This window comes from Lonchura striata, chromosome 2, assembly GCF_050655825.1.
Source record: "Lonchura striata isolate lonStrDom1 chromosome 2, ASM5065582v1, whole genome shotgun sequence".
In the NCBI taxonomy this organism is placed as follows: Eukaryota; Metazoa; Chordata; class Aves; order Passeriformes; family Estrildidae; genus Lonchura; species Lonchura striata.
In genome coordinates, this window is record NC_140704.1 from 69,055,972 (window position 1) to 69,078,907 (window position 22,936).

At 38.1% G+C, this 22,936-nt stretch overlaps 1 protein-coding gene and 1 long non-coding RNA gene across 17 annotated transcripts in view; one reads left to right on the forward strand and one right to left on the reverse strand.

Moving 5' to 3' along the window:
• LOC144248256 (uncharacterized) overlaps positions 1-10,931 on the forward strand; it is a 31,553-nt gene extending 20,622 nt beyond the window's left edge. Inside the window, exon 3 of the long non-coding RNA XR_013341643.2 lies at positions 7,478-10,931. This is a non-coding gene — a long non-coding RNA (uncharacterized LOC144248256). The remainder of the gene's footprint in view (positions 1-7,477) is intronic.
• Positions 1-22,936, reverse strand: part of LOC116183231 (uncharacterized) — a 274,914-nt gene that overhangs the window by 175,341 nt on the left and 76,637 nt on the right. The window lies entirely within an intron of this gene.

A 22,936-nucleotide genomic window follows, 5' to 3' on the forward strand; every position in this document is an offset into this window, starting at 1 on the left:
GTGGTAATACTGATCAGGTGCCTCACCACCATTACCACATATGCACACACCAGTACGAGTATAGGATGGACCACATTTAAGAGTAGTGCAAGCTAATCAGGACAAGAATTATTCAGTATTTCTTCTTCTTCCAGAAGAAGAAAGCCTGTAGAATTTTTGATCCTTTCATAGTACACTTTACAAATTATTTGTGCAAGCATACATGCAAGACCATATACAACAGCATTGTGTGTTGAGGAATTGCTAATTCATGTAGCACTCATATCAACAAAAAATGAGAAAAAGACTGAACTCATAAAATGGATAACAAGGTCCCATCCAGAAGTTAATATCTGTACTAACTTTTATTTCATTTACTCATGTCCTCCATGCCTTTTTTCCTTTTGGTCATGAGCCTCATGAGAATCAAAGGTCATTCTTAGGTAGCACAGTAAATTCAAACTAATTTTCACACTAAAAAGTGAATAGAAAAAAAGTACCAATATCTTGTTATTATTTGTACAATGTGTGTTACTTCTGTTTACCTCATCTGCCTTTAATAGGTTGCCTTCATACTCCCTTCACAGAGTTACAAATTCTCATGTTAAATGTGGAAACTCCTGACAGCTTGCTCTTTCCTAGGGCAAGATTGCTCAGCTAACAATAACTAAGATACCTTGTGACAAGTGCAGCTAAGAGCCAGCAAAGCTTAGTCAATCTGCATCAGTCTGTCTTGGCACCTTTTTTCCAGTTTCATATCAAAACACTGGATGCCAAAGTGTATTGCAATGATTATAGAAAACTATAAAAAGGGAAATGAATGCAAAAGCAGAAATCATATTAATCAGTTGAAGGAAAATACTTTTCCAACTACAATTGTGGCTGAAACCCATAAATTAGATGACTGGAGTAATAAGACATGTGAAATGGCTTTTAAGTCCACTACCAGCTCCATGCAATAAATTTCAAATGACATCCAGGCTTTTAGTGGAGGGGATGATTTATTGCAGTCTGCAGGAAGAGAGCTTTCATGGATTATCTCTAAAGTGGCAAAACTATTCTGAATTTTTCAAAATTAGTGCAGCTCAATGAATGTCACTGACAAGCAAATCCAAAAGCACTTTAACAGAAAATTGTAAGAAAAATAGCAAATATACTTTAGAACATCCACAGATTTTTCTAAGGGAACTACATCTTCTCTTTTCCTAAGCCAAAAACCCCCAAACCTTACAAGAGTATAACACTTGCTGCATGTGTTGTTCACCTGGGCTTCCTATAAACAGAGGTATTTCACAAGTGAACTTTCTAAGGCTTTTGATGCTGAAAAGCCTTCAAAACAATTTGGCAAATACCACGAGTTTTTTCCTGAACCTTTCTTCTTTGTTTAGCCATTAGGAAATGTGAGTGAAGTACTGACCACAGAAATGCTCTCCCAAGGCAACCCAGAGCCTTAAGGGTTCTGTTTCCTTTGAGCATGCAGAAAAAGACCCATTTCCTCTCTGCTGGTAAATGGAATCAGAGAAAATGTGTCTCCACCGGAATCGTGGAGTACCATAACATCAGTGTACCGGAGCTGCGATGCTCACTGCAGGGGCCCCTGAATTGCACCTGACTTCCAGAGTGTTGCACAGTGTGCTGGTTCTGCCTTCCCTGGGGTGAAGATGGCTGGTAGGAGCCCTGGGATTTTGTCACAACTATATCCCCTGGTACACTCCCACTCAGCACTAAAAGTAATGGTGTCTAAGGAGAGGATGTTACAGGAGACAGCCACAATCCTCTTCAAGAGGCAGAGATGTACCTTGGCTAAAAGCTGTTAGACGCAGTCCCCTAATTTTGATTACTTTGAAGGCTAGTGATAGTAAATAATTCTGGTAATTCTCAATACATGCAACACTGAATTTGCATACCAATGGCAGTTAAAACTAGGGTATGTATGTGTTAAGTAATGGAAACATTACATAAGGAAAACAGCTTACATTTTCCTGACACCTCTCACCCAGACTAGTTCTAAAATATTTTATGAACTAAGCAGAGATCTAATTTCACTGGCATTCAGCATAAAAAGTGAAGATGTATGCTTTATTCAATTTGTTTATATAGAAAATGTACGGTGGTGTGATTTAGTCTCCCAGGAGAGAACACAAGACAACGCACCAAGACTAACAGTTCTGCTTTTACATGACTGTTAATGATGCTTTGGTTTTCATTAGAGTCTTTCCATCTGAAGACTAACTATTAGCTTTTTAAAGCGTGAATTCAGCACTGACCTGTATTAAGAGTAGTATTTCATTGACTCCACAGTACTTACAGGTGTGACATTTCTCCTGCAAATCACCTATCCAAAATCTGATGCTTAGTTTATGGGGATTTCTGGAAGCAATAAGGGATTAATGCAAATATTTTTTAAAATTAAGTCCATCCTAACTTGAGACATAACCTACATTGTAAAACAGCTGGACAAACTTCATTCACAACTTTACTATCCAACTCATTTTCATATACTGGTGGCATTTTTGTGATTTAATTTGGTTTTGTTTGGGGTTTTTGGTTGGTTTGGGGTTTTTTGGCAGGAGGTAGAGTATGAGTAGAACAGAGCATCTTTTCTGAAACTAGTCACAGATATTATCTTAGTTTTCTAGACAGAGAGACTGAATCATAACCCAGTGAAAGTGCTGACTTAAGAGTAGCTGGCAGGCCAATGACAATGCCCAGAACATAACCGCAGTTTTCACTCAAGTGCATTAAATAATCAGATACACTGCAGATAGCACTGATTATAAAGTATGGGGTGTTTTAGAAATTATTATATATATTTTAAAACATATCTCTACCTGTGTTCAAGGAAAGTCAGACATGTACTCTTCTTCATTCTTGGTTTAGGGTATCCAGACACATATTTAAATATAAGTCTTACTCTGCACTCCATGTAAAACAAGCCACACAGATATACTAAAATATTTGAGTGATGACAACTACTCTTCTTCATCAAGTATGGACAAAATTCAGAAGAAGTCTCTTTTGCTGCCATCACACAATAACCATGTAATTTCTCAAATGCTCGCAGTCAAAATGATGGGACCTAGTGCATCAAAAATCAGCTTCTACCTACTTTTTTTGCAGACACAAGATAGAAGACATTTGCTCTGACTAAGCAAGTGTCATTCTGAGCCCAACTGAACATCTAACACAAAATATCTCTTACCGGTTTTTAAGTGTTAAACTGCCTATATTCACAAGAGGAAGAAATGGACTCCATTATCAATGAATGCATAAGCACACTGCTACTGTTCACTTCAATATTTTAATTAAATTACAGGCTTGGTATCCAGCACTTTCCAGATTTTGATCATGTGTATATCCTATATCTTAGGCATTGTAGAGAAACCATGTTTCAAATAGTGGCAAAGTGATGATAAGTGATGGAGAACTTTGCAGTACTGTGGCACAAACAAAAGCTTGTCCTATTTTACGGAAAATAAATGGAGAAAAATAGCTTTGATATTCTTTCCCCATGTCTTTAAAAAAAAGATCTGTATATTTCAAGAAGAAATGGCACAAAGAAAACAAACTTACATCAATTATTTATATATTCACATGGAAATGCATGCAGAAGGCTTTTCTTCTGACCTGTGTATAGAGTTTCATTTGCAGCTATTACTTCTGTAGAATTCTATACCAGTTTAGTCCTCCAAACCAAAATTCCCTACCTATAGACTCATTTTATAGATAGGACCATGTCTAGAGAAGCATTACAGTAAGCAGATAACAAAAGGCTCTAGCCTTACATGTCTAACTCCCTTTCTCATTAGTGGGCAATGTGCCTGCCCAGACAGGAAAATTTATCTCAAAGTCTGTGATAAATCAGTCAGATTTGATCTGCTCTCTGTAAAATACACAGCCAACACTGATTAAATGAGCAGTGGAGTGCTCTTTCAATAGTGCATCAATGCTTTTCAGCACATAGGCATGGACAGAGAGCTTAGAATTATAAATGAAGGAGAATCATGACTTATGCTTTCAGTCATTGGAAAAATTCACCATAAAATATTAATAAAGTGATGTGGCTGCCTTTTCCATTTGTTTTCCACATGTCCATTAACATATTTCTCTGATCATTCATATTATGTGAAAAAATTTGGGGCACAAAGAGTTTTATGCACACTGCTGTGTCATTTTGAAACACTCTGTGACAGAGTTTGGACAGCAGTTCTGTACCATAACACATTTTTAACAAAGTACTTTTCAAAAACACAGTTCTAATCCTCAGCCATTACCTCTCCCTCCTTTATCTCCCTCTACCCTTCCTTTCTCACTAAGGAAAGCAAAAAGTCATCAATAAAGGCTGACCAAATAAGTTTTCTTAATAGACAAATCACAAAAATCAAGAATTGTCCAGTTTAAACCTACAGTAGTGATCCAAGAGAACCACAATTCATACATCTGACAACCCAAACATCAGAAGCAATGCCTTTTCTCTACCAGGAAATCTACAGAGAACTTTACCTACAAGGTTTCTGATAGACCTGATTCAGACAAGCAATTTTCCTAGCTCTCTTCTAGATTCTCTCTCAACCTGCCAGTCTCATCACAGTAATAAGTGATACATTTGGTATAAGCAAGCTCCTGTGAGCCCTCATCAGCATGAGACGTCTCAGTTCAGGAAGCCAAGGAAAGTCCTGCAGCCTCAGCTGCAGTTCGAGGCTCTGAGATTCAGTGGACTCCTCTTTCCTCACATTGTTGAAACTCAAGATCAAAGGGAAAGGAATCAAAGAGGGAAAATTTCAAGCAAATTTGAAAAAGGAATTGAGGAGGGAAAGTGTCAAGCAAATTAGACAGAAAAATTATGCTTTCAGAATTATTTCTAAAGTTGCACGTAACAGATGAGTTCCCACACATAGCAAAAGTGTAGGAAAACCTCACCAAGACAAAGAGGTACACTTGGCATGTTCAGGAAAATGTATCAGGTCGACTGCCAACACAGAGACTTGGTGTGTACTGGGGTAGGAATGGGCTGAGACAATTCATAGATTTCAGAGACATTCCCCTTGTCATCCTGCTTGACACAGATACTCTGAATATCACTTTATCCACAGAGTCCCTTACTTCCATTTTGTAAGTTTCCAAATTTGGTCTTACAGCTCATGCTGCATGAGCACCTGTTCACAAACATCTCAGGTGGAGACACTGCAAGAACAAACCCTTGCCAGAGTTTCAAGAGGCACACAACAAAGAGAAAGGAATATTTGGCACTGGCCAGCCCCTTGGAAACCTGCCTTTAATAAGAGAAACTCTTATGTAAAATAATCTTTCCTACTAAGAAACAGAACATGGAAATCAATCCCAAAATCCAGAGGCAGAGAGGAATTAAATACTGTACTTTAATTTCTCCTTTGCTGAAGCATGGCCCTACATAATTTAAGGATTCTCCTCTGTCAAGGCTCCCGAGACAACTGCAGAAAAGAATCTCAATACCTCAGACTTTTTCCCTTCTTTGAGGTGATTCTCCTTTCACAAGAGGATTGCAGTTGAGTGCTTCCAGAGACTCTCTGTATTAATGGTTCATTCAAAGCACGGAATCCTGTCTCAAGCTCTCAAGATCCTGCCTGTCACTGTATCAATATTGTAAGAAACTCTCTGAAATGCCACCACAGAGGTCCCAGCCACACCTAACCCTCTGTGGACTGTACTCAGACAAACTCTCCTCCTAGAAGAGAGAGATTAGTACAATTTACAGGCTCAATATTGAAGGTTTTATTCCAGAAATAGTCATACAATTCCAAAGGAACAAACTATAGATGACGCTTGTTACTAGTGCTAAAGACAAGCAAAAGTTGGCAAACCAGCCTGAGACAAGAGTTTGGATTGGAATGACTGGCTACTATTCTGAGACTACTCAAAACACAGAGATTTAGCTCCTCAGCAACAAGGGGGAAGCCATGAGAAAGTCAGGAATGTGCAAAAGAAAGGAGAAAAAAAAAAGTAAGTGTAAGGAAAATGAACCATTTTGCAAAGTATGGCTGGAAGAAAAAGTGTGAAATTGAGAGGGAGAAGACTAGAATCAGGCCAAATAAACTAATGTCCTGACACACGGGTCTATTCATTGCAGAATAATCTCTCTGAGGAACTGAAGCAAAACCTCATTACCTGTAATGCTTTTGCTCAGATACCACTGTAATGAGTTCATTAACACTAGAACATCAAAACCTAAACTGAACCAAATGCTTGGTAATGTAATGCAAGAGGAAAACATCACACAGACAGAACAATACTTCCATTTCTATCACTGTAACAAGCCCTGAATGACTGTCTTCATGTCCCAGTTTAGTTTACAATGTTCTGTGAGGAAGGGAAAGAAAAACAGGAGTGTGAAAATGGAAAGAAAAAGGTTTAGGTGGAAGAAAGAAAGAATAACTTTATTTTCCATTTGTAAATTAAAAGGCTTTATTAAACCAAAAATCTTTTGAAGCTAGCCATTGATGTAAACACCAAGTATTACTCAGCAAAGGGAGATTTTGCTTGAGTTTAAGTATCTGATTTCTTACAGAGAATATCCACTTTCCACTGAAAACAAAGGGATGCTCATACATTAATTCCAATGGAAATTTGGATAAGGCCCTTGAATAAACAAGGAATAAACAGTTCTTTTGACAATCCTGAGAAATTGGAGGAAATTATTTTAAAAAACCACACCAAAAAAACCCACAAAAAAACTCAGATTGATTTTATTTCCTTGTCCAACCCTTTGCAGTCCAGCAGAAAAGATGCCAAGTTGCACAAAGTTTTGTTCCAGTCTCCTTATTCCACCTAAAGACTCTTTGACCTCCAAACCCTTAACAAAAAGGATGCATCCCAAAGAAAGAAAATCCTGTAGAGTCATGCATGGCGCTTCACACAATAAAACTCCATGGATACAAATAACACTAAAGGGATAGCAAGCACCTTTACATTCCTATATTTCACTTATGGAGTGATATGTGCCAGAAGATCCTACAAATTGATTATTTCCATGAAGAATGCACAGGCTTAAAGGTAAACCACAATTGATGTGTTGACTCAAACAGCACATTTGAAGAATAGCCTGACAGACACAGCTCTCAATGAAATTAATGAAAATACTATAGAAAGGTTTGGCGTTAAAGGGACCTTGAAAATCACCCAGTTCCATGGGAAGGGACATGGGAAGGGACATCTTCCACTAGACCAGGTTGCTCAGAGCCCCATCCAGCCTGACCTAAACACTTTCAGATATGGGACATCCACAGCTTCCCTGGCACCCTGTTCCAGTGTCTCACCATCCTCATAGTGAAGAGTCTCTTGCTAATATTTAATCTAAACCTACCCTTTTCAGTTTAAAACCATGCTTCTTGATCTGTCACTAAACCTTGGTTAATAATCCCACTCCAACTCTCTTCTGGGCACTTGTAGGAACCAATATTGTAAGGTTGCTCTAAGATCTCCCTGGAAATTTTCCTTCCTCTTTTTTTTTTCTCTTCTCCAGGCTGAACAGGGCCAGCTCCCTCAGTCTGTCCTCACATGAGAGGCGCTCCAGCCCAATCTTCAGAGAAGAAACAGCCTGTTTCAGAGTAATAGACCTGTTCTAATCTAACAGGGCACAGAATCCTCAAGCACACAGCTGAATGGGAAGCAAGACAAAAGTTCAATCCTGACTAAAGATAGACAAAACCATAGTAGTGTTAATATCAGAATACACCTCAGGTGATCCTGCCTTCTGTTTTAGTTCCTGCAACCCACAGTCACCTGCCATCACCTGCTTGTGGCACACACACACAAGCTCTTTCACTATCAGGCAGCTACAATCGTGAATGGTCATCCCCTTAAAGCTGAATGAACACCAGGACAAACACCCACACTACAAAAGCTTCTAGCTATCAAACTGTAAATGTAAAAATTAGAATAAAAGGTAAACTAAAAGGCAAACCATGTAGAAGTAACTGCATGGACTTCCTAAGTCTTTCATAGTCTTAGCTCTCTGAAGTGCTTTGTCCAGATGGAGTATTATGCAAACATACAAGGGAAAAGGGAATGGAGTTTGTCCCAGAGAAGTTTCATTTTAGAGAATTGAAACAAACAGAACACAAGTGACACAGAGAAAGAAGAATCTGGAAGTATGAGGGGAGATTTCAGGACACCAGCAAACTTGCTGACAAGTTGGCTAGCTCAGTTTTAATGTTGTTGTTTCTTTGTTTGATTGGTTTTAGTGGGCATAAACAAAAAGGAAAATATGACGCCATGGATATGTATGTGAAGAATTCTTCCTAAATGGCATAGTGTGTAAGGAAACATGGGTATTTATTCAATCTTAAATATGAAGGATGCAGAAACTGACACCACAGGCCATAGAAAACCATAAGTTTTACTTTAGTAGCAAATAAGAAATGGTTTAAAAATGGCAGAAGCACCTTGGGAATGAAGATTAAACTTACATAAAACAGGAAAAGGAGAAACAGATAAAAGTTGCAGAGAAAGGAATAACGTGGACAAAAATACAGGGTAGCAAAGTGATTTTTAAAATCAACATTATAAACTTAGGTGTATTAGGTGTATTTTTTAGATTGTTTTCTTGCATATAATATTTTATTATATATGTTCTAAATTTGTTATTAACTTGTAATTACTAAATCAGAAAGTTTAAATTCAACAACTGAAAAAAAAGAAAGTACATAGTTGCATGTATTTATGTTTCCTTTGTTATAAAAAATTTTACAACCTAGTTTTTGTAACTGTGTGATTTTGTATACTGAATATTTTTCATGACTGACAGAGAAATGGGAGCTGAAGAACAGCTGTTTCTTTTTCCAGCATTCCCACAAAATCTTTACCTATTTACATATAATAGCAAAAGTGATCCCATGTCCACAGGAACAAATGTATTTTGAGAACTATTCTTGGAAATCCATGCCTGAATTTTTATTTGTTTGACCAACATAAGGAATGAGCAGAAATAGCTCCAGTTTCTTTCATGAATAAGGTCCTTCATTCATGCTTTTCATGGTACAATATAGGAAACTTTAAAAGTTTCAGTCAACAGCTTGGTCAAGCAACCAAATCTGAACTCTGATATTAACAATTCAACCTTCTGAAACTAATGAGTCATATTATATCTTGCAGAAATGGTGGTTCACTTCCCCTAAAAATGTAATCTGAGGTTGGTTAATTTATTTGAAATCAAAAAGCAGAAATAAATGCATATGAGTTTTTAGAAAATAGACACTGTTAGAACATAACAGGCTTAGCATATTTTAGATAATTGAGCTGCTCCATGGCTACTATTGTTCCCTCACACTACACTGTGCCTGTAACAGAGTTTTGGCACCTAAAAGAAGGAACATGTGGGAGAAAAATACAGAAAAGGTAGATTGAGTAATCTGTGGTCAAGTTAGAACTATTGCAACAGGAAAGTTTGTCTAGCATGTTTTGGTGCAAGTTGGAAAAATCTTCATGCTTTTATACTTTACAAGTGGGATTACACACAAGTTGAGTACCAGTATTTTCATTAAAAACACTCAAATTAGGCAACAGCAAGAATTTTTACAAGCTTGTTCAAATTTCAGCAGGATGCTTTGTATTTTAAATTTTAAAAATGGGATAAAAGCTAAGAACAATCAAATAAATTATTTTTCATCAGTTCTAAGTCTTACAAACACTTAAAATTTTCCGAAAAATAAATAGAATGTTTAAGTTCTTGTCAAATAACTATATTCAAAAGATCATAGCTTCAATAATTTTAAAGTTCAACTGACAAATATAAAACTGGTTCAATCCAGTATAAATTCCCTCTCTAAATTTGGTAATAGCCAACAAAGTTATTCAAATAGCTATTTAAGTCCAAAACATTCTGAATGAACAACAACCTTCACCAGCTTTGCAGAGATTGTCTTATTTACAGTATTTTTCCTCTGTTTCTGAATCTGATTATCTCCATATACTTGCATCAGATTCAAAATGGTGTAACAAACACCACAGTAAAAACAACTCACTGAGCTGACTCTTTCTCCAGACTGAATGGTTTCAATGTGCTTTCTAAAATAAATAAAGAATGAGGTCATATTTTCCTTTACACTACTTACATCAGACATTCTACAAGAGACAAACTGTTTTATACCAACAGAAAAAAAAATAAGATTATATTTTGATAAAATTTTTAGCTAAAGTTACATCTACTGATACTGAAGAGAAGGTAAGACTGGTAAGCTGACTTTTATCTTGCTCAGTTCTGCCATTGTATAAGCATATTTATTTTCTACAGGCAGGTTCTGTGTCTTGCGTCCTATTGCTTAAGAAGTTTAGCATTTAGGTGGCCAAGTACTGTTGCCCTTAAGAAAGCAATTGGGGCTATACATCTCCTTGAGTACAATTTTTAGGAGCCAAATGTCCATGCCACAGAAAGGGAATACATGATGGCACAGCTACTCTCAGCAGTAGAAAGATGTTACCAAACTGGGAGTATGCCATGGATTGTGACCCACAGGGTTTCTGGCTACACTGTTAAATGTAGCCAGTGCCAAGTCAGGTTCCTTCTCCATGCACAGGACTGTACACAGATATAGGCATTAGATCCTCTCACCAGGTAGAAAGGAGTCACCATCCTATGAGTCCTCCTTTTCTGCTTTGAGCCCCTGAAAACGGCTGTGGGCATGTCCAATCCTAATGGCTTCTGATGTCAAACATATGGGAATAATGCAGTCAAATCCACATCAAGATCTTTGAGGACCCAGAGGTTCTGGGGTCCCCCAGGGAGCCTCAAAGTTCAGTCATTTATAAACTACCAATACCAAGATATTATTCACATGAGAAATCCGTTCAGATGAAGATACCTAAATTATTGTTTGTGGAAGGCCAGAACTACAGCTGCCACACACAGGTATAAGCACACCTACTGCAAATAATAAAAGGGATATCTGAACCAGCAAGTGTGGTAACAGCAGATATTTAGGGTCATCAGCACTCAGCAGCACCATTCACACACAAAGCCAGCTGACTTATGACATCCAAATCAATATATTCACAACTCATAACAACACGCCATTCATTCTTCTGAACTAGAGAATTATATTCAAAAAAAGCTCAGATCCTTCTCCCATACTCGGTTGGAGACCATGAATTATTTAATTTCTTGGTTGCCTTTGTGTGAGTAGCAGGGGGACCTAGTTTTCTGTTGGCTTGACAGTTATATCATGTTGTATTTTTCCCTCCCAAAGCCTTCATCCAGCTTTTGATGTGAAAGCTTAGCTTTCTGTAGACAACTGCTATTTCAAATTAAAAGCTGCATGAGTTGTTGACAATATAAGACTTTATATTTAATTCTCCCTTCATAGTTCATAAAACGTCTATTTCTATCGTTCATTCCATGTTACTTCATAGAGGAGATTACTATTGCAGCACACACCCATCAAAGCCATCTTTCTCATCAACAAAACATTGTTTGTAGCAGCTACACATCAATGAAATTTCTTCAAGCCTGTGACTGTTGCTTTTTCATAATTATATTTTCTAATCCCCCTTTACACACGAGAGCTCAATTCACTTCCTGGTACAATGCATTAGCATCCTCTTCAAATCCATTAGCAGTACCACAAGACTCCCAGCATCTCTCCCTCTACATAATAGTATGTTATTAAGTTACCATACAGCAGGCTGAAGACTCTGAATATTTTAAGTTCCCCTGTATGTACCAAAGCAGAGAAATCAATCCTACTCTTTTACCATATTGGAAATACTCTAAGACACACTTATGGGTTTCATTAAACTTGTGTTTCTGGCACAAAAATTATATGGTATTTTTAAAAAAGAGATTTAGTACTTAGTAGGATGGCAACAGCATAATCTCTCTGGTCATTTTCAGCCCATTACACTCAATACTGGGTGAGCAGAGTCTACCACATAGCTAATCCAGGCCCAATATTCTAAACACGTTCAGTAAAGCAAAACAAATTAATTTAATGAGCTGCTGTTAGGAATATTAGGTGTAAATGATATTATCAAAACAACTACTAGGATGTTTCAAAATGTTTCATAGAGTCTATAACTGAGCTGACATACTACAGACCCTTTGGGTTTTATTTTGTCCCATTCCCAAAAAAATAGCATTTGTTTTGAAGCATTTGAGGCATTTTTCTGATTCAATTTTCATATGTTCATACTAACACCCATTTAGCCTTTTTGAGTTAAAGACAAAATCTGCAGTTGCAATAAGTGGGGAAAAAAACATGGATTACCCTGATTTGCACCCCTTCCAAGCACAGGTCCAAAACAAGGCTGAAAACCTGATGTCTAGCACAAGGGCAGCAGATGCATTTAATTAATTCCCAGTTCTCACAGGCTCCACCAGCAACAAATTCCAGAACTTTTTCAAAGGCATCAGCAAAAAAGAGCCCTGTTCTAGATATTTTCCATGCCAGAAATCCAGGTGGGTTCACATATGGGTTTTGAAATTTCTTGGGTGGCATATGGAGCTCTATGTTTCAATCTAAGAGCTCCGATTAAAAAAAAAAAAACAAAAAAAACACCCACCATACGCAACAGCAGCCAGCTCTTAATGCTATTCTAATGCATACCCCTGCAATGATTCTGAGGTATTTTGCTTACAAATAACCAATCTCCCCATGCAAAGAGTGCTGGTGGAGCCAGAATAGAGTATGTGGGCAGAAACACAAATCAGCACAAGAACTCATGCCACAGCATAGAATTTCTTTTACATTTTATCCTCTCCACTCCAAACTCAAGTTTTCATCAGCTTTTTCAGCATGAGCTAGCCTTTATTTTTATTCATTCTTCTACTACTTTCACTATTTCACATGCCGCATTTTGTCATCTTCCTGCTGCACCCAGGAAATGCTTCTAAAAGCTTAAAACAATGGTGAAGAAAATCCCCAAACAGTAAGTAGTTCTATACAAAAGGTTTATGCAAGATAGCTTCCACTCTCAGACACAGAAACATTTTTTCAGAGTGGTCTTTCCTTCTCAGTTTTACAGCTGATACACTTGAAGCAAATGAAGGATGAGGCATTTGCCATCATTAGACCATTTTCCTCTGACTGAATTTGAACCTTTCAGATTTCCAGCAGTTTGCAATACCCATTAAGCTACAGTTATGGGTCTGGCATGCCTTAGGTTCCTACAAAACAGCAATGCTTCTGATGCAGGAGATGTCTGTTATTGAAACAGATGCTGATGTACCAAAATCAGCAGGAATTCCTCAGCTAAGAACAGCCAAATGCTCTCTCATAGGGAAAGTGCCTTTCTTGAGCAGTCTGTATCCTTCTTTGGACTACAACAATGTAGAGAGCCCAATAAATAAATAGGATCAGTTATTTATTCACTCATTTTATTTAGATAATAAAGTCATCTATATCATATCTGAAATAATATCAGTAGTTGCATCTGATACAAAAGTAAGGACTTTTGTAGCACTGTGTGAAGGTTCTGTCCTTTCATCAGCAAATTTGCAGACTACTAGTCAGGAAAATTAGGCACAGGCCAAAGACATAAACCACTGAACTAAAAACTAGAATAGAAATATGATGTCAGGATTTAGGCCACTGAGTCACTCTTTCATTATATTTGATCTAATTTCCCTAAATTCTGAGATTACTGGATGCAAAGGGTTTCTATTTATCACCTCTAATTTACTATTACAAATTGCACATGATTCAGTGGTGTCTGCTGAGAAAAAGTGAGCATGTGAGCAAGTAATCAGCAGTGCAGTTCCCAATAATCAGCCAGATCAGCCCCCACCAGCAGTGCTGTTCCCAATAATCAGCCAGACCAGTCCCCATCAAAGTACACAAAGTAAAGCTCCTCATCAAATTCCATGTTTTCTTCCCATTTCTCTTCTGCAGGGCCTGGATGAGACACCAGCCCCAGCATGAGACAGTAATCTCACTAGTTAGCATTAACAATAATAAAAATGAAAAAAAAACAAACCCTCTTTCCACTCTTGCCAGTATAAGGCATACAGAATTCAAAGATATTCCTGTTATTAAAGCCATAACATCTTATAAAAGAGTCGAACAGGGAAAGAGTTGACAGCAGCATGGAGCAATCCAGTGGTGACTCACAGTAGGAGTTATCAAAGCTGCTTAGTAGGTCAATCAGTTACCTTAATCTGGTAACTGAGTTTGGTCAGAAAAAACCCACTCTGTATATCCAGGTACTGCAAGGATTCATAAATAATTTGGTAAAGGACAGGCGCTCAGCAGTGTACACATCGCCTTTACAGCCTTTGTGTGTTTACTCAGCAGGTATATTTGATTTCACATGTAGGTGTGTTTTGATCTCAGGAGAGCAGTTGCTGCTTTTGTAGCTTTAAAATATTTTGTGACTCTAACTGGCAAACACAATGTGTGTTGTGCAAAAAAGATTCACTTAATGAGGTTGATAAGCTACAGACCAGCCATGGCACAATTCATAACTTGCAGTGGTTTCGTAAGAATCAAGACAATCACCCTAAAACGGAGTTTGGTCTGTAGAACTTCATGACAGTCTGTCTTTCACAATGTTGTAGTATCATGAATACTGGAGTCCTTTCCTCTGAGAACACAACCCTCTCTATTAACATTGGCTAATGAAGCATTTCTTCATTGCAATAAGACTGAGAAATAGGTCACCATTATACAAAGAGGGAAAAGTGAGGCCTGAAAGGTTCTGTCAGCATTTTAGGCATAAAAGAACAAATACTTTACAGAGAAGGTCAATAGAGTGACTCTCATTTACTAAGTTTACTGAACCACCCCATAATCCCTAGACAGATTTTTCACACCTAGCTGACCAGATGACAGAGTGCCACCATGCATTCACTTTTCAGCTGCACTGTACCTGTATAACAAACCTCACCAGTGGACCAACTGTTCATGTGCTTCACTTGCCCAAGAAATCTAATGCATTCAGGGTGTATCACATGCACTGTGCGTGTCTGTGAAACTTCAGATCCAGTTGCATCACTGGCGCAACAGGCAGCATAATTTTTTAAGTGTTCAGCATGACAGCTTTGGAATTTTCCATCTTATATGTAGAACAGCAGATTCAAAATGCAGAGAAAGTTCTGCCCTGGTTTGTTCACTCACTGTCTGGCCACTTTTATGTCTTTTCCACTTGCTCCTCTTCTGGCCTTTTTTTTTTCTACTATGAGCTCCATGAAGCAGGAACCACCTGTTTGTTTGGGTTCCTGACATGCAGGCCAAGGAGCTGTGGCTCATCTGAGCATTTACTGAGCTCCCTTCTGATGCAAATCAATAGTAGGAATGAAGAACAAAGCTGACAGAAATCACTTTGCCTTGTGAGTGCCTAACGGGACTCAGGTGTCTCCCGCATTCTCATCACAAGTTACACAAGACACTCAAGTGCCTACATGCAGGTGTCATGGGCTGTTTCAGATGTCAAAGTGATGTTTGTAGGTGCCACAGTGTCCTACCTCCCTCTCCCAGATAGCATGGCCATCCCACGCACCCAGTGCTGTACTTCACAGACCCATGCAGGTGGCTCAGATACCCTTGGACATCACCATTCATGGTTAGGCAACAGAGTCTGATGGAATATTGCCGTTCAAGTACATCAGAACAACATGAGAGAGACCCCACAGAATTCTTTCTAATAGTGTGATAATAACTTATTTTCTCTTTTTTCCTTTTTTGGGATGCAAGCAAAATAGCATTTAATTAATACTATATTGTAAATCATTATTGAAACCTTCCTTGCTAAGTCCTTTGAAGGAGAAATGAACCAGGTAAACATTAGTGTCACAATTTCCTCCTGGTCTTATTTTCAGTAGACCATGGCTTGGTAAACAAGAACTTTTGTACCTATTCCGATTCTTTCAAAACACAAAGGCAGACATTGAGGTACAAATCTTTTGAAACTATTTAGACATCCAACCACTCTGTGTTCCATGCTCTGGAAGTTTCAGCCCCCCTTGAAGTTGTGGTTAGTGATCACCCATTGTGCTGACAAATGATTTGTAGACCTGTACTGCAAGTCAGATCAGGGTTAAAAATAAACACTCCCTTTCAGAGAACTAAACCAGCTCACTGAGCAGATTAACAGTCTTTGGCCCAACAAATAGTTGTATCAGCACAACTGACAGTGCAGGAGGCTGTGGTTTGGGGTTGGGACATAAGCTTTGAGCATACCTATAAAAGTCTGGCTCCTGGTTCTTTACAAGAATGTGCAGTTTTTTTCCAAGTGAATTATTAAATTATGAAACCAAAGAAAACTTCTCAGAGTGTGATTACAGCAAATAGCATGAATGCATTAATAAGGGATTTGCAATGAAAAGGAACACTGTGATTAACAGCATTCTGCATGAATCATATGATTCTGTAAAAGGGAAAGTAATAAAGCCTTGTGTTATTTTCCCCTCCCTCCCTCTTATTTCTGTATAATTCTCTCACATAAAATATAAAACCAAGTAGGTAGGAAATACTGAAAATTAAAAAGGTTAATCTTACAAAATAGGTGAAGTTTCTGAAAGTTTATCATCCTTTTGCAGATAGTAAAGACATAAACTTTCAAGGAAATATAAACTGCCTTCCTGTGCCCTTTGAACTTAATTGAATTTAAATCAATGTAACTATGAAGCTACAATATAGGAGGATTAGTTTTCCACAGGTTCATTTATTAGCAGTATGCTGCAATTATCAACAAGGTGAATCAATAAGCATGAAGTACACTGGGCTGCCTATGTCTGACTAATACAGAACAAGTTCTCTTGCACTCAGAGCCAAGGAATGCCATGCTGTTGTGCAGGTCTTCAACTCAACGTCCTACATCAGTGCCAAAAACATCCACTCCTTGCAAAATGGGTGACTTATTCAAAACCAGTCTATTAACAGGCAAATTTTTGTGTTAGAGGGAAAAGTTTTCAAAGCAAAGCTAAGGATTTCACACCTTTGCCAACAAACACCGTAGCAAGTGGGAATTTAATTTCATTAATTTTGGTGGCTTTTTTCAAGTCCTTAATGGTGGGAGGACTTATTTTTCTTCAGTTAAGATACACATCATTTTAGTCATAATGAACTGGCTAAATGGCAAGAGCAATAATGTATTAGTAGTGTAGTAGCTCATCCACTCTTCACACCAGCAACTTATCCAGAAAGCCACCACAAAATATTCTCCAGAAACTGCCATGCACATTGGATCTTAGACGTGGTCCTAAAGGAACAATGAGTGACATTCAATAATTAGTTTGTACTTCAGTCACACACTCCAATAATGCTTAAAACAAAGTAAGTCTAACCCAGCACCTATTTCAATATTAGTACAACCATGTACAGTCTCCTAATTTTCCCTTAGCTCTGGTCTTGCACATGGAATTGTAGTAAGGGATTCATCCTTGCAATTCTTTCATTTACAGGTCTTCCACAAGCTGGAAGACACCAACACCACCCCCAGTTCGTGTGAGGTTCTCCTTGCAGTGCAGCTACAGTGCAGGAAGGTAGGAGAGGCACAATCATTTAGGCTCCAGGGAGAAAGGCTAAGCAGAAGCACAGCAGTTTTTCACTAGAGACACCAACTGGACACAAGGAACTGGAATGAAACACCAGAGGAAGTTTGGATCAGGCATTAGGAGAAGGAGGAGAAGATTCCTTACTGACAGGTAATCAGTCACTGGAACAGGACCCTCAGCAAATGGGTCATGGCGTCATGCCAGAGTTCAAAGAACATCTGGATGATACTCTTAAACATAGGGTTAGTCCTGTGTGGAGCAGGGTGTTGAACTCAAAGATCCTTATGCATTCCTTCCAACTAGATATATCCTATGATTCAAAGATTAACTAAAGTGTCCCGATGTGACCTGTAAGTTTGTTCATTCACTGCAGAAGACAAGATTTTTCAGGATAAGATTAAGAATTGACAATAGACTTAAAGTACCTGATTTTCTTATTAGCCCTTGATAGATGTTAAAATGAATGAAATAATTATTTACTCCAAAAATATTGGAAAAGGAGGCTAAGTGTGTCATAAAATTAGTCCTTTGTTGGTTGCAGCTCCTCCATCCCACTGGAAATATATACCACAGTCACTATGTGACACAGGTCTATATATACTCCTGGTCTCAAATGTGGGCACTGTTCATTCAATCACAAACCATAACAAGTTACAAACATTCCCAAGTTGAAAGAGATCTTTCCAAACAATGTTAGCCTCCTTCTTCCATAGAGCATGGAATGCATCATGTTCTGTAGTCTTCTCTACAACTTCATAGGCAGTGGTAGCCAAACATAACCAAAAGTTGAAATCACAAACCTTAAGAACTTTAGTACCAAATTGAGAAGTCTGTTAGTCTGCCCCTCTCTCTCAGCTTTTATGTTGCGATGTCCTTACATACTTTTGCTGAGGCAAAGTTCTCACACATGAAGGGATAGATACACATTTCTGAACCAAACTGAATCAACAGTATCCCCAGCCTAAATAAATCTGAGACTCCTTATTCCTCCTCCTCCTCATTTATTTTTATAAAACATCAGAAAGTGTTTGGGGCATTTCATGAAAGAGGTAAATCACTGATTTTGTACCAAATGTAATTTTACAGCAGATTTCCAGAGAAGCCTAGCAAATATAAACTTTAACATCAGCCACTTATCATATATAAGTTACCCTGCTCTCAGAGGATACACTAGAAGAGGCATTGAGGCTAATTAAATATTCACTTGTTTGCAGCATTAAGTCCAAAAGCAGAAAGAGTTTTCTGGTAACATATTGGCAGTAGACCATGTTAGAGAACTGAATGGATTTTAAACTGCTGTTTGCACTGTAGTTGCCTTACAATAATCAAGACAAAGTTTGTTAAGTCTATATCACTTAGATAGTCTATATCATATTAGTTATATTGCAAATGGAGAAACTGGCTCTGAAGCTTCTTGGTTTTTTGGTTTTTTTTTTAATGAGTTTAGAGCTTCCCCTCAGATATCAGCTAGACCACGAAAAGACAGGAAAAAAAACCCAAAACAACACAAAACAAAAAACAAAAACAGATAAACAAAAAAACACCCCCCAAAAAAACACCCCACCCACAAGTATCTTAACCAGGATATCTGAATCAGGACTTCAGAGACAGATACTTGGGATACTTACACAAAGCCCATTCAAAGTGTTTGACTATTTTGGTGCCTGTTTTACTCTTCTGAGGCAGTCTTGTCTCATTGTAGTTTATTCCTTATTATTATTTTTTGTTGTATTGCATAACTTTCCAATTTGCTCAAAAAAGAAAACAAATAAGTTCCAAACATTTTCAGTATATGTCTTTTCATAATTCTAACTTTGACCTGTATTATATATCTAGCAAGTGAGTCACAAAAATATAAACCTGTACTAAGAAAATTCAATAATTAACAAATGGTGCTGACTTCAAATAAAAGCCAAAATTTAAAAAAAAATAGTCAAAGGCCTGAAGAAAAATCACAATAACCAAAAATTTTATTTTTGTTTTCCTGTTTTAACTCTCTTTCAACCTCTGCTGAGATAATGTTTCTATAAGTAAAGCTGGAGATTTAAAGTATGAAAATATCATTGTGAGACATTTTGACAGTTCAAATCCTTCCCCTCACACACACTGCAAAATTTTCATTATGAAAAAGCTATCCAATAAGCCTGTTCACACAGCAATGCATAGTTTGTGAGAACAGTCATTTCTGTATGATAAAAAATTTTCTTAATCAATGTGGGGGCAAAAGGTCATATGTGCCAGGCTGTCAAAAAGAAGGGCATATAAAATGTCCTTCACTTTCAGACAAAGCTCCATAATATCTCACCAAATCTAGCAGGTATTAATATCTTAAACAAATGTAATCTGGGATGGAGTGTCTATTACCAACTACCTGGAAATAAAGGCTTCTAACTCAGACCCCTGCTATTCCCCATGCAATATTTGTCTCAAATTTCTGGCAATGTAAAGCTTTTTAAATACCCACAACATCACATATTCTAGATGCAGTAGTCTCCGGTTTCACTCCTTACAGATGAAGCTCCTATTGTGTCATCACACACCTCACTGTTCTATCTCCCCCAGCTTCTGGGCTGGCAGCACAATGCCGTGCTCGGAATCAGGTGGATGCAGCTGTGTCTGGCACAGGGCTTCCAGGGAGAGCCAGAGCCTGTACCAGGGAGCACCAGCCTCCCAACAGCACTCTGCACATGCAGGCAGCCCTGATGAAAAGCAGACTCTGCCTGGCTGCAGCCCTTGTGTGTCACATAACCCAGTGCAGGAGAACAGGGAAGAAAAGGATGGGACAAGGCAAGATCACTTAGAGTCATATAAGCTGACATGCAGAGCTTGGTGTGCCAAGCCAGGAAAAGCCAGTGAGGCCTCTGTGTGGCTCCATCAGCCAGGCATAAATGTGTAGGGCAGGTGAGGAATGCTGCACCTCCCTGCCACAGATATGTGAGCAGCCAGTGTGAAACACTCCCGCAGCGTTCCGCGCGTTCCGTTTTTCTCTCTTCTTAGTGCATCCATGCCCATCAAACTTTAAGTGCAGCTTATTTGCCATTTTCTCAATAACAACACACAGATTCTGACTGCAAAACTTACAAGTTTAGGGTTTTTTTGTTTTTTTTTTTTAAGGTATGAATTTCTATGGAGAAGTTACTGTTTTGACTTTATTGTCATGATTCAGGCCACTTCACAGACCTGACAAGAAAGTAGAGTCACTTTTTTAATGGATGCACTGGAATTCTATCACTGCAGTGAGCTCATAAATTGTTTCAAAGCCATGCACACGGAAGAGGACAGAACTTTTCAGAAAATCATGATCTCCCTAATGGATATAACAAAATACAGCAACTGCAAGCAGCCACAATGCAAAGTATACTCTCCTTACAGTTTTGATTATACATCAAACTTACAAAAAGTTGACATCTAGATGCAAAATCTAAGGTTATTACCAAACAAGGCTTTACATAGTCATGCATTAATCTAGTGGAGGAGTTTGCACCTATCTCCTTCTACATAAACTAGATGCATGCAACATCCATATATAACTTAGACTGTCCCAGACTTGCAACTACCTACAAAATTCCATGAAGCAGCACTGTAAACTATAGCTCAGCATGATCGGAAAACAATGTGAAAGGACAAATTAAGGAAAGAGATTATTTCTGACTTGTTTAAATGTTAATAAAGGCTTGTAGCGGTGATGCTTTCCTGTGTATTGTAATCATGCTTTAAAGAAATTGGAAGCACACATGCTGGTATACCAAACCTTATAATGAGCACTGATTCTGAAAATGAGGATAATGCAGTCTCTTCCATACAGTCAATGTTAAAAATCATAAGCACCTTAAAGTGTCTGATAAACAGCATACAGCTCACATATGCTCAGACAGTAGGCTGGTTAATATTTTATGGTTTATCTGATAAAGTTAACAAAAGAATTTAAGTTGGAGTGGAGGCATACACTGAATATTTCATCACCTTCTTAATTGCATAATACAGACAAGACTTTTTTTCTCCCTTTGGGACAAATAAATGTTAAGTTATTACTTATGGGAATCAGTTTGGCAATTAGGTTAAATCCAACCAAAACCAACCAGAATCTGAGTGCTGAAGATATCACAGAGCTAAAGCATATTCAGCTGACTCTATTAATTTACATGATGAAGCAGAAATGTTGATAGGAAAGCCTGTGTAACTCAGCAAGCTGAGGTTACATTAACACACAAGAAAACACTGCTTTGTGCTTTTTTCTTATAGTTAATTTGCAGTTTTCAGGAGCTGCTATTCTTTTGCACAGCAGACAATATGATATACCTAAGGCTTTTCATTCCAGCTTCTGATTTAAAGGTCTTCAGCTTGTGCTACAGACCTTAGCCTTGAAGCCAAGTGCAAATTAGCTTTAAATCAATGAAGCTGATTAAAGCTTTATTGTGACTGAGCCCTTTAATAGAAGGAGAAGTGGGGGATGGTAAAGACCCACTTGAACATGGCAAAAGAGCTGCCTCTCAACTTGGAACATATGTAATGCTTTTCAGCTCCACTTTACCCTGACAAAACCATGAAGGGTTTAAGGCCATTTACCTGCTGACAGGGTAAAACCAAAGTCCCAATTCAGTGGGAAAGGCCAAGAATCAGATGCTGCTAGGCAAGCCGAAAGTAAAAGGTTGCTTTCAAAAACAGTGGCGGGGGGCAGGGGGAGAAAAGAGGATAAAGCCACGAGGTAGACATCAAAATATCTCTCCACAATGGATCCAAGAAAGAAATTTCCCACCTTCATTTCTGCTGTAGCAGAATTTTTGTGGTTTTCTGGTTTTGTTTTGGTGTGGTTTTTTAATTTGTGTTTATTTTTAATATACAAGTCGCTATTTAGAGAAGTAAGTTGTAGGCAAGATGTGCTATGAAAGGAATTCGTTCTTTCATGGAGTTCCACACTCAAAACAAGCCACTTGTCCCCAGGGGCTCACTCTCTCAGAATGCAGACAACCTGCCAGATTCACCTTTAAAAAACAATGACAGTAGCAAATGAGAGCAGGGGAAGATCCTTACACTGCTTTGAATAACACCGTGGGAATCCACGTTACACAAATGCTGGGTTTGCTTTACTTTCTTTTCTTGTCCTTTACTGCAGCACAAAAATATGTAACTTTATCAAAAAGGCTTCTTTCTACATACATGTTTGAGAATCTTCACACAACATTAAAATAAGAAATAACACCATATTCCAAGATACTGAAAATCACTTCTCCCACCAGACTAGATAATGCTTAGTGTATTGCTAAATTGCACAAAGAGCACCAAGATAAATCTCATCACACTATCCTGTTTGAAACCTTAGCCTTGAAGGTGAATTTCTCCTCTGATGGTACTGCAGTCATCAAGTCCCTGGAGTTCTTGACTTTCACCTCTAGACGTAAGAGACAACAATACTGAAATTCCCGAGACTATAAGGTGCTGCAAAGGGGAAATGAAGTTGCAATGCATTGAAAAGAAACAGTCATGCTTAGAATAAAA